The sequence below is a fragment of the Chiloscyllium plagiosum genome, unplaced genomic scaffold, assembly GCF_037043375.1.
Source record: "Chiloscyllium plagiosum isolate Xiang-an unplaced genomic scaffold, Cpla_swu_hap1 HiC_scaffold_37, whole genome shotgun sequence".
Classification (NCBI taxonomy): Eukaryota; Metazoa; Chordata; class Chondrichthyes; order Orectolobiformes; family Hemiscylliidae; genus Chiloscyllium; species Chiloscyllium plagiosum.
The window spans coordinates 41,505,273-41,521,602 of record NW_028270175.1 but is presented as its reverse complement, the minus strand read 5'-3'; the positions used below and the strand labels follow the sequence as shown (position 1 = coordinate 41,521,602).

General features: G+C 40.1%; 1 long non-coding RNA gene across 1 annotated transcript in view; it reads right to left on the bottom strand.

The window, feature by feature from the left end:
* Nucleotides 1-7,805, bottom strand: part of LOC148139802 (uncharacterized) — a 46,428-nt gene extending 38,623 nt beyond the window's left edge. The window contains exon 1 of the long non-coding RNA XR_015753532.1: nucleotides 7,756-7,805. This is a non-coding gene — a long non-coding RNA (uncharacterized LOC148139802). The remainder of the gene's footprint in view (nucleotides 1-7,755) is intronic.
* Nucleotides 7,806-16,330: the final 8,525 nt, after the last annotated feature.

Below are 16,330 nucleotides of genomic sequence, written 5' to 3'. Positions count from 1 at the left end.
TCATAGATGGCACAAACCAGGGATGAATTGGTCTGGAGGAGTCATGTGGACCAGCTGATCATTACACTCACTAATGGGGGAAATCCTTCAGAATATACTCAGAACTACTATTTTACTTAGTTTTGCTGTGTATTTCAGCTGCATTACTGATAACATCCTACCAGAGAGCTCAGCTGAATTTTACCTATACCAATATCAGAAACATTTTAAAGGATGGTTCAACGGATTACAGGTTTTAAATAACTTTCTTGTCACTAGCCCTCGTCGCCATAAAGGCACTAAGAAAATTCACAGCCATTGTAATTACTAAAATTAGCTGAGGGGTAGTTTCAGCAAATGGTACGTTCATTAACTGGCTATTTACAGCACCTGTCTTATGGACAAATTCTGAAGAAGGGTCACAGGACCTGAAATATTAACCCTGCTTTCTCTCTGCAGATGCTGCCAGACCTGCTGAGTGTTTTCAGCAATTTCTGATTCATGTGATACAAAAATCATTATAATATAGCACAGTAACAGGCCTTTTGGCCCACTGAGACTGCAGTGAGTCCTAAGACCTGCTACTTATTGCCCATGCATGGTATCTATCCCTCTATTTGCCTCCCATTCATGTATTTATCAAGATACATTTTAAATATTGCTAACATGCCTGTTTCCACTACTTTCACTGGTAGCGCATTCCAGGCACCCACCACCCTCTATGTGAAAAGTTCTCCCCTATACATTCCCGCTCTTACCTTGAACCTGTGCCATTTTGTAGTTGACTTTTCTACCCTGGGAAAAAGCCTCTGACTATCCACCCTATCTATATCTCTCATAATTTTGTAGATCTCTATCAGGTCACCCCTCAGTTTCCACCTTTCCAGTGAAAGCAATCCAAGTTTATCCAACCTCACCTCATAACAAAAATCCTCCAGACCAAGCAACATTCTGGTAAACATTCTCTGCAAACTCTCCAAAGCAACCACATCCTTCTGGTAGTGTGGCAAGCAGAACTGTATGCAATATTTCAAGTATAGCCTACCTAAAGTTTTATAGAGCTGTAACGTAACTTGCCAACTTTTATATTCAATGCCCCAGCTGATGAAAGCAAGCATGCTGTATGCCTTCTTGACCACCTTATCCACCTATGTTGCCACTTTCAGGGATCTATGGACCTGTACAACCAGATCACTCTGTATGTCAAGGTTCCTTAGGTTTCTTCAGTTATTGTGCAATTCGCACCTCAATTTGATCTTCCAAAATGCATCACCTCGCTTTTATCTGGACCTAAACTCCACCTGCCATTTTTCTGCCTAAATCGGCAATCGATCTATATCCCACTGTATCCTTTAACAACTCTCCTCACTATCTGCTATTTTGTTTCTGATTTCCAGCATCGCAGTTCTTTTTTTTTGTTTAGCTTTAATAGCTTTTACTTTGCAAGAAGCACATTCTTCATAATGGACATTTTGTTATTGCAGTAGATCAGAACCTCAAAGTACTTACAGACAACTGTTGATTTTTAATTCCATAATATGTCTTTTTTTAAAGAGACCTGCTACAGAATAAAGTAAACCACAGTTGTAAGTTCAGTCTCAGTATGACAAAGTCTTATGTGAAGCTCATGAAATGTGTACTTGTAAAGTGTCAGGGGAACTTCAAACAGGCAGATATCACAAAAGAGATAATGAGGGGGCTGATTCTCAGCAGAAAGCCACCACTTGAAAATATGTTCCAAGCATGAAGAAAAAAGGTGTTAAAAAGCTGACTGCAACACTAGTCTCTGTGTGCCATTGGCCAAATCTCCTAGAATATGGTCTAGAATACTGAGAGGGCCATACCCTTGCACTGCAGGTAAAACAAAGGGTAAGGCTCTCTCTCACTCCGAATGCTGGAATTCAGTCTCTGTCAAAAGGATCATAACATTCGAATTTCCATCAATCTGCAAAATCATGGAATACAACTGCACAATGATCAATGTTTGTGCAAACATTTCCATTCAAATAACAGCCGCTACCTCCTCTTATTTGCTCTTCATTAACAATTCAGAGAATGATATTGAAACAATAATTCCACAGAGGCCTGGATCCAGTCACCAAGACACCTTTTATTTACATGTGGGAAATCTCTGATCTAGTCTTCAGAGTCAGCTCTTAGAGTGAACAGGATATCTGATACTCCTGTTTATATCTCTCAGCCAGAGCACCCTAAATGGGCCTGGCTAACAGCCCCAACAAGGAACTCATATTCTATGAGGTCCACATGGCTGGCCTCATTGCAATCACAATAATTTGGTTGATTTAACTTTTTTATTAGTGGACTTAAATGTTATTTCTAACTGTGTGTCCATGTGTTGCATTACTATTTTTTCTTGTGTAATTAATAAACATTTTTTAAATTCAAGAAAGCTGGTTAAATTGGTGTTATTTAAAATTTAAGTTAACTTTGGTATCCACAAGGGAAAGGATCTTTGTCAAATTAACCTTGGCAACCAACTGAAGGGACAGTTAAATAACCAAGGTTCATCTGTTCATGCCCTGTAGCTTAATGATACGGGGTATCCTATCTGAACCACAACAAATTGGTTCAAATTCTAACATATTCCAATAATTGAAATCTCTGCAGGAATACACACAAAGAACATTGATGCTTCAAAGTATAACTAAAGCCTGCTAGAAGGTAATCTATTAATCCTGTTGGGAAGTTCTGAACATCTTGAGAAGGGAGATTACCACAGATTCGTGCAAGTAAATCTGAATCCTAAACTGTCAGCCTGATGACATTATTAAATTAATTGATTCTTTTTAGAAATTCTCATGCGGCTACTACTTTAACTACTTCATAATATTACCCCCAGGCTGAAATGATTGCAGATTTTATCAGCACATGCAGAAAGCATTTTGTTCAGTTCATTTCCACTGATAAAAGGGGTTGCTGTGGTTTATTAAGGGCTCGGCTGAATCTTCAAAGGGTTAGACTCTTTGAAGCTCTTGACTGTTCTGCAGATAGCTGTTGATGTCATTGTCACTTCAGACGTTGGGAATGTGAGCCTGGCTTTATAAAGAGGGCCTTGTCCTCAAGTGCATCAGAATCACTCTGGGAGTGGTTTCCCCATGTTTACCAATGTGGTTTGGATTTGATTTAAGTTCTGAAACTGATGTTGAATCTCTTCTTTGCGGTTACTCTGCTAATTAAATTCTTTAAAAGCTGCAATCTGAAAGATCCAAAGCCTTCAAAATTTGACTTCACCCAACTAAATTACATCTCAGTGTAATATCCCAGGGACCGTGCCCAGCAATTACTCTGCTGGACTGGCTCAGGCTAATATTACAAGTGTTTGAACTTTAACAACTTACTTTGAAATCATTATTTAGCACTCAGAAATCTGGAATCAAATCAATGATGTTACTGTACAATTTATGTAATTCATTCAAACTGTGAGGGCATTGCTGGCTCTGCCAGCATTTATTGACCTTCCCTAACTGTTAACAGTAAAGAGTTAGTGACATTGCTGTGGGTCTGGACTCACCTGGAGGCCAGACCGGGTAAGGATGGCAGTTTCCCACCCTCAAGGACATGAGCGAAACAGATGGGTCTTTCTTGACAGTTGACAATGGTTTTATAGTTATTGTTAGAGTCTCAATTCCAAATTTTTATTGAATTCAAATTCCACTATCTACCGTGGTGGGATTTGAGCCCGAATTGTCAGAACATTACCAGGGTCTCTGGATTAACAGTTTAGAAATAATACAACTAGGCTGTCATCTCCACTAGTTAATATATTCTATATTCACTATGTTAACTACTTAACTATGTTTATTCCACCAACGAGAGTGTGAAAGTCCACAAACCATGTTTGCATACTTTCCCATCTGTACCATGTGGAATCCTAAATTGAGCTCTTTAGCTCCTTCATGATGGTTTGATGCTTTGTGATCTATGGCAATGTAGAGAAAGCCTTGAGATGCCTGCAAGGATCTGTCCACCTCAATGTTCTCATCTGACCAAGCCAATGCCTAAACAGTTATAAATGAAAGATAGCAAGATAGAAAGTAGGAGGAGAAGTTGGCTTTTGGCCAATCTAACCCACACCACATGCAACATGCTCATGGCTGTTCCTCGATCTCAATACCATGCCCAAAACCTCTCACTGTAGCTCTTTCGTATCTCAAAATGTTTTCTCTTACATATATTCAGTGATTTTCCCTCCATGGCTTCTTATGGGGCAAGTGAATCCTCTGAGTGAAGCAATTTCTCCTCATTTCAGTTTGAAACAGCCAACCATGTAAACTGAGACTGTGGCCCCATATTCTAGACAGAGGAAACCTAATGTTGCATCAGTGTGTCAAGCTCTGTCAGAAGTTTCAATGTTTCATGCAGATCCCCTCTCATTCTTCCAAACTCCATTGCATATAGGCACAGAGGACTCAGTGTCTCTCCATTTAACAATCCTACCATTCCAGATATCAGTCCAGTGAACATTAGCTGCACTCTTCCTACGGCAAGCATATCTTTCTTAGGTAAGAAGACCAAAACAGCAAAAAATGCTCAGATATGGTCTCACCAAGGCCCAGTACAGTTTCCCCACTCCTGCACTTAAACCTTCATCATTGAAAATGAACAGATCATCTGCTTTCCTAACTGCGCACTCCATCTGCATGTTTGCTTTCTATTGTACAAGGACATCTAATTACCTTTTTACATAAATCTTTCCCAAACTATCACTTTTTAAATAATATGCTGTCATTCTGATTTTCCTACCAAAGTGTTTTTCACATTTATCCATGTTACACTCCATCTGCCATGTATTTGCCCATTCACTCCTCCCACAAAGAAGGTGGTTCCCAGGTCTATGACATCCTCCCTGATGCTTATGGAATGTTAGAATCCTATTTGCAATGGCTGAGAAACCTCAATGACTAATCTTCCAGTACCATCAGTTGTACAAATGTTAACAGTTTCCTAGTCCCTCCTTAAAAAATACTAAGAGACCTCTCTCAGGTGTGCATTACCTATCTTATATACAGAGAATGCCTAGCCTGGAAACCCCAAGCAGAGAAAAAAACATATCAGCTAAGACCTCTTAGAGGCTGTCTCAGACCCAAAAGTCTTCCCGATCAAACTGATGGGATAAAGTGTAAGCCCCTGAACATTACTTTTGGAAATGTGACTGCAATATCTAATTTCTAGGTCTGTGGTTCTCCAGGTTGCAAGAGGAACTGCAGGCACAGTGGAAGTGTACCTACTTGCAATGGTGATGATGTTCCACTCCTTTTTACTGCAGACAACCATTTCAGCATCTAGTGGGAAAGTGAGGCTGCAGCAGCCATTAGATCAATGAAAGTTAAAGGATGTTAATATACCGAAATGCATAGTGTTATGAAAGTGTAGAAGTGTATTGTACCTTTAAGAGAGTGAAGGACTTGGCAAGCACACTGAGTGCTGGAGACTTTACAATGTAACATTTGGTTCAGAACAGAAAGCACTAGTTGAGTTGCTATGAGCCAAAATCAAATTCAAATTCAGCCAATCAGTTTAAATTACACCCTGAAAATACCAAATTCCAATCATGTTTGAATTGAATATATTGACAACCTTAAAAAACAATGACACAATCCGATGCTTTGGGGATATATGACTGGGGAAAATTGAACAGTTGAGAGGAGAACTGCCAAGCTACCAGCATGTAAAGACTACCTGAAAAATAGCTCTCTTAAGGGTATCTTTTATCAATCAGTAACCTGTGAAGCAGAATCCCCAAGAAGAAGACAGGAATACAGAGAAGAACCGAAAGCTGTCTGGTTTTGAGATAAAAAGTTTTGTTTTGAAAATCTTAATTGGAAATTTTATCAGACTAGTATTGTAGAAGGGGAAGGTAAAACATAGGTTAGAGGAAGGAGTTGTAAATAATTGTTAGTTATTTATTCTCTGTTTTACTTTAAAAAATAAAGTTGTTAATTTTTACTTTAAGTAGTTCTTGGCCTCTTGAACTTTCACAGATTACCGCAAAGGATAAATCTTTTCTGTGTTGCTGGGTTAAATTGAGCAGGAAGGTTTACCCCGTGTCCTAACAATAGTCGATGTGTTGCATCATCCTGACTTGGAAATATGTCGCTGTTCCTTCACTGTTATTGGGTAGTCCTGAAATTGTTTCCCTAAGGGCATTGTGGGTAAACCTACAGCACATGGACAGCAGTTCAAGAGGCAGCTTACTACCACCTTCTCAACAGTAGCTAGGGGCAGGCAATAAAAGCTGGCCAGCCAGCAATGCTCACGTCTCATGATAGAATAAAAGAATGCCACAGCGATTCCTTCAAAATAGTTTCTTTATCCTTTGTCTCCCAAGATGTGCAGCCTCAATACCTGCAGCTGGGTGGAGGGTTCCTGCTGACTGGTACACTTGTGACTGTGAAAACTTTGGCAAGAATTCTATGGGGACTTAGAGTCTATAAGTCCCCTCAATTCTTCTGTATAGATATAGGTGCAATCCCCTCAGCCTGATACACCATAATGGGGATAATGGGGTCATTGGCATATACTGGAGCAGGCTGAGATGAAGCTCCTGAAACTTCAGAATTTCATTTACAGTCTGATGGAACTTTACCAATAACTACTCACTCTGCGGCTGGGGTAGGATCTCTCCTGATCGCATACCCTGTGCCCCCACTAACGGCATAGGCTATTGCACTGCCTGCTAGAATGCCCAGCCATTCCATCACCTCTGGTGCCTCCTGTCCTTACCAAGGCCTGCCCGATGGGCCTCAGCAATCGCTATTCTCACTTAACTTCCTTCTGTGCCTGCTCTGGGATCTCCTGTCTTGGGACTTTCTCTTAAAGCTCCCAGCATGGTTTGCTGGGACTGAGATGCTGCTAGTCCTCTAGTTAGGACAACCAGCCTTGCGGGATGGAAGTTGACTGGTTGCCAGAGCCATGTGAAATCAAGTGACTCTTTTGAAGGCTGGCAGAGATAAGCTCATTCCAAGTTTGCATGCACTGGGAAGTACCAGTGTTCAAGGTTAAGGTATTGAAAGTAATTAAACTTGCTAGGGATGTTCCAGGAGTGCTCTGATAATGATTCCTAAGCTTATGGCTGATCTACTTGCCGTGAAATATTCAAATCTGTCATATTGATGCAAGATGCAAAATATAGAAGTGACCAAATAATAAGGAGCAAAAATTTGCCCACGATGAAGCACTTAACAAGAAAGACTCTAAAATTGTATACTTCCTTTATTTCTTCATTGTCTGTCTTTATATTCTATGTTTTGGTTTATTTTTCTGTGTTTTAAAATGATGCCAGACAGTGGCAACACTATACAACACTTTTCACATGACAGTAAATAAATCAAATAAATCAAAATCATACCTCAATTATGAATGAGTTAAAAGTTAAATGAAGCTGCACTTACTGTAATAAGACAAAGAACTGTGGATGCTGAACAGCTGAGGCAAAACCAGTTCTAAAGTTAACTTTGTTTCCTCTCCACAAACGCTGCCAGACCTGCTGAGTTTCTTTGGCAATTTTTGTTTTTATTGTAGCTTTTAAACATTAAAATATTTTGCAGCAACATTTTAAAAGAGAAAGTACAAGAAAAAAAAATTAATGCATGAATAATTTCTATGTTCTATGTTCTGTGCAACTCCAAACTCATTGAAGCACTTTCTATTAATGGTAGTTAATTAATAAATACAGTAGCCAAAATATTTTAAGGAATCTCCAGTATTTTCAACATTTTGGGTTTTTAAACCTAAATCTTATTTGTTGAGACGAACCTGTCAAATTCCTTCCTGGCACTCATTCAGACTTTCTCTTCCATCATCTGTGCTGTTTCGCATACTTGGCACCCCTGTCAATTAAAACAAAAAGTTGTGTGTTCCTCTTCATCACAGCATGCAGTGTTAATCACTACTCCTGCAATGCTGAAACAGTCTGTGCTGATATGTAGCAAGACCTGGATAACATTGTGGTAAATGGCAAGTAACATTCATACGCACAAGTGCGAGGCAATGATCATCTCCCATAAAACAGAATCCAAGCATCTCCTCTTGACATTCAACAGCACTCTCATAGCTGGCTTATCCATTATCGATAGCTGTGGGGTGGTGCCATTGAATAAAAAATATCTTAACTGGACCAGCCATAAGGGTGGCACAGTGCCTCAGTGATTAGCACTGCTGGCTCACAGCGCCAGAGACCCAGGTTTGACAGGCAAATGTCTGTGTGGAGTTTGCACATTTTCCCCATGTTTTTCCAGGTGCCCTGATTTCCTCCAACAGTCCAAAGATGTACAGGTTGGATGGATTAGCCATGGGAAATTGCCTATAGTGTCCAGGAATGTGCAGGCTAGGTGGATTAGTCATAGGAAATGCAGGGTTACAGGGGTAGGATGAAGGGGTGGGTCTGTGTTGGATGCTCTTTGGAGGGTAACTCAATGGGCTGAATGACCTGCTTCCAGAGTGTAGGGATTCTATATAAAAACAGCAACTATAAGAGTGAGTCAAATGCCAGGAATTCTGTAGAATGAAATTCATCTATGTACCTTCCACCACCCAGGAGGACAGGGAGAGCAGAAATAAGGCAATACTATTACCCGCAAGTTCCCCTTCAAGTAATAAACACCTTGGATTCAGAATTACCATGCTGCAATTTCACTGCTTCTGGTAAAAATCTTGGAAACCCCTCTCTAACAACACTGTGGATGTACCACACAAAAAGTAGTTCACACTTACTTTCACAAAAGTGATAAAAACTGGTTTTGGCATAATGCTCACTTCACCTGAATGAATGAGTTAAAGATGAAGTGTATTTGTACACAATGTCAGTGCGAATGAATGGGAAAACAGGTCAACAATTCTGTCTGGCTTTCTGAAGGGCAGGGCATTATTAACTCTGTACAGCAAATTAGGAGCTGAAATAGGCACGAAGCCCCTGCAGTCTGCTCCATCATTCAGTAAGATCATGGCTGGTGTGATTGCAAACTTAAATCCACATTCCCATCTACCCCTATAACCTGTCACTCTTTTACTTAACAAGAATCCATCTACCTTTACCTTAGAAATATTCACAGTTTTTACTTTGATCAGTTCCATAGCTACCCTGTCCATACCGCTCACGTGCTTGTATGTATAAACCAAGTCACCTATCTGTTTAAACTCCAAGAGATACAGGTCCAGCCTGTTCAACCTTTCCCTATATGATCACCACACCATTCAGGGTACTAGTTTAGTGAATGTTCTTTGAACTGCACTCCAAACATATTTCCAAGGAGTATAGATCTCATGCAGACTGCCATTCCACTCCTACTTTTTTCATATAGTCATAGCATCATAGAGATGTACAGCACGGACACAAACCCTTCAGTCCAACTCGTCCATGCCGACCAGATATCCCAACTCAATCTAGTCCCACCTGCCAGCACCTAGCCCATATCTCACCAAACCCTTCCTATTCATATACCCATCCAGATGCCTTTTAAATGTTGCCAATGTACCAGCCTTCACCACTTCCTCTGACAACTCATTCCATACACATACCACCGTCTGCGTGAAAATGTTGCCCGTTAGGTCTCTTTTATATCTTTCCTCTCTCACCCTAAACCTATGCCCTCTAGTTCTGGATTCCCCACCCCTGGGTAAAGACTTTGTTTATTAATCCTATCCACTCCCCTCATGATTTTATAAACATCTATAAGGTTATACCTCAGCCTCCAATGCACCAGGGAAAACAGCCCCAGCCTATTCAACCTTTCCCTATAGCTCAACTCCTCCAACCCTGGCAACATCCTTGTAAATCTTTTCTGAATCCTTTCAAGTTTCGCAACATCCTTCACTTTAAGAGCTCTGCATTTCTGACAGGAGATTCCAATCAGGGCTCCTTCAGAAATGTGAGGCCATATTTGAAATCTGATAGGTCTCTCATAGTGCAGGATCTTCAAGGGATGGCAAAGCATGCCTCTTTTTTTTTTGCTTTATTCTGAGAATTAAATGTTGAGTATCCGACAGTTGATTTGACAATTCATTGGAAAGAATGCTTCCATTTTGCAAGTATGAGGTTGGGGAGCCAGGAGAGGTAGGATGCCAAATTGATCTCATCTATAATGAAAACAGATGTAAAATATTTGTTCAATTCATTTCCTAAGTTTCTATTCCTAATTCCCCAACCTTACTTTCTGTAGGATCACAATCACTTCGTTAAGTCTTTTCTTCTTTAGAAACTCTTACTACCGTTTTTAATATTTCCAGCTATCTTTCTCTTTCCATGCTTATTAATTTTTAAGTAATTCTTTGCTATTTTTGTTTTCCATTCAATTTTCTGTCCTGCCATCTGTCATTGTACACTTATATGTTTTTTCTTATAGTTTGACACTGTCTCAGTGAATCATGGATAGTGGACCGTTCCGTTGGGAACTTTCCTTACTTATTGGAATGTATCCATTCTGAATTATTTATCTTCCAGTCCTTTTGATTTTTACCACAATGATGCCCTAACTCTCGCCATAATGGTCATTCTTCACTTCAGTGGTTGATCAGGTGAAGTCAGGCTTTTTTTGTATGAATTTGTTTGTTTAAGGTTTTAGAGAAGATTTGTCACTCAACCTATGGATCAGTTTGTTTGTTTGCTCACTGAGCTAGTGGGTTTGTTTTCAGACGTTTTGTCACCATGCTAGATAAAATCATCAGTGAGCCTCCAGTGAAGCGCTGATGTTCTGTCCCGCTTGCTATTTATATGTCCTGGTCAGTTTCTGAAAGACTGGTAAATGGGGTCCGAATCTATGTGTTTGTTAATGGAGTTCTGGTTTGAATGCCAGGCCTCTAGGAATTCCCTGATGTGACTTAGTTTGGCCTGTCCCAGGATAGACGTATTGTCCCAGTTGAACTTACGTCCTTCTTTGTCTGCTTTTGGTTTGCTGACTTTTCCATACACATTGATGCTTTTTTTCTACAAGCACTGGATGTTTCTTCCCTCTTATAGGAGCAAATCCTCCAACCAGGGACAAAGTCTCAGGATTCAGGTACATGGCAGTTTATTCAAGCAGTTGCAGGGAGAGACCAAAGACCACTCCAAATCTGGCCTCGACATGAGGGATTAATGACCCCCCCTTAATCTTTGGCTCAGATCAGAAGAGGGGTCAATAACACTCTGGTTTTCTCAGTGGGGTACAGTACTTTTATATATGTCATGTTACAATAATCACATATAATGTGGTCATTGTGTCTTCCCTTATTCTATATATCCAATCCTGTGAAACACCTAAATAAAGTGACCAATGGACAGCCCTAGGTTCATGACCTCATGATGTTTACCAATCATTATAATCATCAGGCCTTGGGATCTTACAATGCACCCCATTAATTCACATGCCAAAGTTAATTGTTGTACTCTTTGAACATGTTCCGGACTTGCTTATCTCTAAGGATTGCTTGGATTCTGTTACTCATTTCATATTTCCCATTGCCCTGATTACAGGAGATACAAAAAGTTAGTTCTTACTAATTGCTGTAAAATTCATAATATTAGTTCTACTATAAAGTTAGTTATACGAAGTCTTACGTTTACCCCCAGTGTAAGCATTTTTAGATTACTTACAGTGTGGAAACAGGCCCTTCGGCCCAATAAGTCTACATCGACCTGCCGAAGCGCAACCCACCCAGACCCATTCCCCTACATTTACCCCTTCACCTAACACTACGGGCAATTCAGCATGGCCAATTCACCTAACGTGCACATTTTTGGACTGTGGGAGGAAACCGGAGCACCCGGAGGAAACCCACGCAGACACGGGGAGAATGTGCAAACTCCACACAGTCAGTCGCCTGGGGCGTGAATTGAACCCAGGTCTCTGGCGCTGTGAGGCAGCGGTGCTAACCACTGTGCCACCGTGCCGCCCATTCTTTAGCTAATGAATTGTGCTTCTGATGTGCATGTTCAGGCCATATTCCTCTATCTGCGAGTCTTCTATGCCTATGATACATTTCACCTCTCTAATGATAAAGAGGGCTGTTTTACTATCTAAAATGGGTCAGTTTTCGCATTTTTATTTGTATATTTTCCTCTAATGTTTTTAATGATTTTTTGTATTTCTGTATATATGTAACTACTTCAAACTCTATCTCAATGATTATCTTAAGAATCTTTAACTCGAACCTATTCTTATTATTGTAAATATTTCAAGAAAAATATTACTGTGAAATGCTCATCTGTTATTTTGCACATTCTAAGCTCAGTAATCTTGGTTACACAGACTTGCTATTGTCCTTCTTGTGGAGGCTACTTTTAACAAATGTTTTTTTTCCCAAGCTTTTAATTACTGAGGGCTAGAAGGACCTAGCTTTCAGCCATTAGTGTCTCAGTTATGGGCAGCCCCAACATCTCTGCAGCTCAGCCACTCAGAGGGCTATTGTCAGGCAGAAAACTTGAATGATTTTCAGTGCTATCAAGTGTTGTATTCTCCTGTTTACAACTTCAAAAAGCAACATTGCATTGCACAGTTCAATAGCAGAGTTCAACAATATATGCAGTATTCAATTTTTGATTTGCATTGTAGTCCCAAAAATGATCTTTTACAGGGCATGAAACATGAGCAGTGATCTGTGTAGATATCAACAGATGGATCAAATTGCAGAATTAGTTCAATTCTCTCACTGCTCTTTTGGAAGATAAAATTCTCAGGTGAACAGCCTTTGGATAATGTGTATCCAGTCCATAACGGTAAACACATACTGATAGCTCCGTTAGTTTTGGGAAGGCTGTCCCAAACTATCCACATATAGCTTGCAGAACAGCTCCCCAAAAGCCAGCATGGGAATCATAGATGCATGTCTTATTGCAGGTCAGGGTCTTCTCGTGACTTGACAGGTTTTACAAACTTTACTACATCCTTGTGGAAATATTCCCAGCAAAAATATTGACTGATGTAGACTTGGGCTTTGCACATACTAACATTCTACCTCAGCACTACCACCATGTGGTAGATCATTAGCTACTTCTCATGTGTAGATCCTGAGAGATCTCCATTTCCTCACCAGCACTTCAATTCAAATGTAGTAACATTCAAGGACTGCATCTGCCTCAGCTTCAGTCTGAGTTAGCATTTTTCACAGTGGGTGAACTTGTTGGGCTGCTAAGTTCTACTTATTACCTCCTGTTGGTGTTCTGGACTCCCATAAAGGGTTCCAGACAACCATTTTGGAGGGTCTTCTGTTTACAATGTCACCTCAGCCTCTAATAGCTGAGCCTGTCTGGCCACAGACTCCCATGACCTCGCATTCAGGGAAAATGCCAAACAATACTATAGTCTTGGATCCCACCAGGTCATTGCCAAATAGCAGGTTGATCCTATCCACAGGCAAAATAGGAATGCTTCCCACAGTCATTGGTCATGATACAAGGCAGTATTCCAGATGCGCTCAGTCAAAGAGAAGGATATGTACCCTCCTTGAATCCATTTTATCAACATTCGGCACTTATTGCACTCTCTGGTGGGAAGGTCATGCCTTTTCCAAGGAGCAGTGTTTGGCTGGCCATGATTTCCCTCAGTATCACAAGTTTGCTCAGTTCATTCTTGGGAAATGTGAGCATTTCAGTCTTTGGATAAAACAAAATCAGAGTAAATCACAGGGATTGATTGAACTTCATCTGCACTCTCCTTTACTGGGACTCACAACCACAATCAAAGCCATAGCCTGGTCTATTACAGTTTCTGACTGACTGACCCCCATTCAATGCATGGGATGTACGTTCCCCAAATATGTCCCACTGATTTCTCTCATAGCATCTAGCAGTTGGCCAGAACATATCCTATCTTTTGGCAATTAAAACACACAGATTTATTTACCCCACTTTCCATTCTTAACACCATCCTTTCTGTCCTGAGGACATCTCCAGCCTTTCCATCTCTACTATGGAAGGTCAGTTCTCCATCATTTTCATCACCTCCATCCTTTCCAATTGGTTGAGAGTGAGTAGGGAAGGGTATTTTTTTCAAGAAGGGAGTTTGTAGATCACGTCATGTGGCAGCCTGCCGAGACACTGTCACTTTGCTCCTCTGGGCATACTCTGACTGGGAAAGGTCTGAGCTCAGGCAGAATTAGTTCATGGAGCTTGCTTTAAGTGATGTTTGCGTAAAGTGTCCAAAAGCATTGATCAAAAGAAGCTGTTTAATCTTTCCAAATTCCATAGATGCCTGCTCAGGCCATTTCCTCAGGTATGGAATTTCTAATGGTACCCCTCTTGCATCGACTGGTCTGCACTTAATTTAACTGCCTTGTCTTCAGCAGCATTTCCCTCAGGCTTTTCCCCGTTAAACATAGAAATCAAATGAGCAAACAAAGTTGTCTTCAACCTCAACTTCAAGCCACTGATGCATTCATAGGACACAGTAAGGTTCCTACTCTTCAGTTCAAGCTGTCTATATTCAAACTCCTTTGTCTCCAGTTTTCCCTGAAATTCACTCTCTTCCTTCCTTACTTTTCCCATTCTTTCTGCCTTTCATTCCTTTTCTTTTTCTTGACATTCTAATTTCTGCTGCTCCAGTTGTAATCTCTCTACTGCTACTCCATCCATTTCATCATCCACAATTTCAACCTATAAATTGCTGAAAACAACTTGTGAAATTTCAGGTTTTGTGCCTTTTGGGGGAAATTCTAATCCCAAGTACTGAACTAAATTATTTAACTATTCCTTGGACAGAATGTTAAAGCATCAAAGGTAAGTTCCTGAATTCTTTTAAGAACATTAACATAGACACAAAAGCAGTGCAAGCTCAAGAAAGCCTTTTTCACCTTCTTTAAAAAATGGTTTCAAAGTGACAATTTACCACTCTACCTTTGTTCCGATTGTTGGTTTATATCAAGGCATGAGACCCTAATTTGTTATTCTCAGACATCCGGTGAAGTTCCCCAATTTGTTACAGTTCCAAACAGACAAGCATTAAATGTAAAAATCCCAACTGATGAGGAATGAGTAAGTTTCCCTTCTTTGTTCACCAATCCCTTTAGTTGGTTGCAACACAATTCATTTAAAAATGAAAACAATGAACTGCCAATGCTGGAAATCTGAAACAAAAGCAGAAATTGCTGGAGAAACTCTGTAGGTCTGGCAGCATCTTTGGAGAGAAATCAGGGTCTGATTTAAAAACTGATCTATTCCATTGTGATTACCTTTCTGCACAGACTCAAATGAACTAATGTCTTAAAAAGACCCCAATTTAAGCAGGCTTTCTTCAATCAAAGAAGAGGGATTTTATTAATTGCTAAAAATGAGAAGAACTAGTAACTCAACAGGTACATACAGACTGGAACTTGGAACTAAGAGGTCAGTCCAAAAAGATATATTGATCAGTCTCTCTCACAAAGACAGGATGATTGAATGTTGCTGTTGCAGTCGAGGTTACCAGTAGCACTGACATTGGCAGTGGTGAATAGATTTCAAAACTCTTTCTTTTACGGGTTGGTCAAAATACTGTTGTTCTGATTCTTTTCGATTCTGACTAATTTCCAGCATTCAGGGTGATAGACTGATTTTTTTTATCTGTTTCCTTTTGTCTGGCCAGCAAGCTAAATGACCTCTAATGAGGGACCAGCTTTACCTGCATAATGTGAGTGAATAGATAATAATTCTTCAGCTATGTCCTTTACAGCAAAATCAAAGCTGTGCCTTGTGAATAGAGTCACGAAGGGCAAAAGCAAGGACATTAAGATGAACCCTTGTCATAATCAGCTGAAGCATTACATCTAGTTCTGAGAACCACACATTTGGAAGAATGGAAGACATTACACATGGAAGCAGAAAAGATTTACAAGCGTAGTTTCAGGGAGGAGAGATGTGAATTATGTGAATAAATTGCAAAAGTTATGGCTGTTCTCCTTAAAGTAAAGAAGGCCAAGAAGAAGTTTGATAGAAGTGTTGGAAATCATGACTGATTTAGACAGATACGGTTAAATTGTTCCCATTGGTGAAAAGGTCAGGAACTAGATAACATATATTTTAAGGTAACTGGCAAAAGAATCAAAGAAACTTTTAAGCAGATTTTTAATGTAGCAGTGCCATCCAGAGGTATAACATGTAAGTACAGGCAAATCTTGTATAAAATATATGAAGGTTGGCTTTGGAGGGCATTAGAATGAAGAGAAAGCAGTGCAGATCCAGAATTTGGGAACACGGATACATCTGCTATGACAGGCATCTCCCCACAGATGAGGTGGTGATGCAAATGGAGGAGAGGAAGAGGGAAAGAAGGTAAGAAGGTGGTACCGAAGTGGACAAGGAAGGCACGGAGGAGAAGGAAGTGTGTTTTTTAACCACTTTAAAGTGGTATTCCTTTTTAAGAAAGCCAATATGTAGATGAGC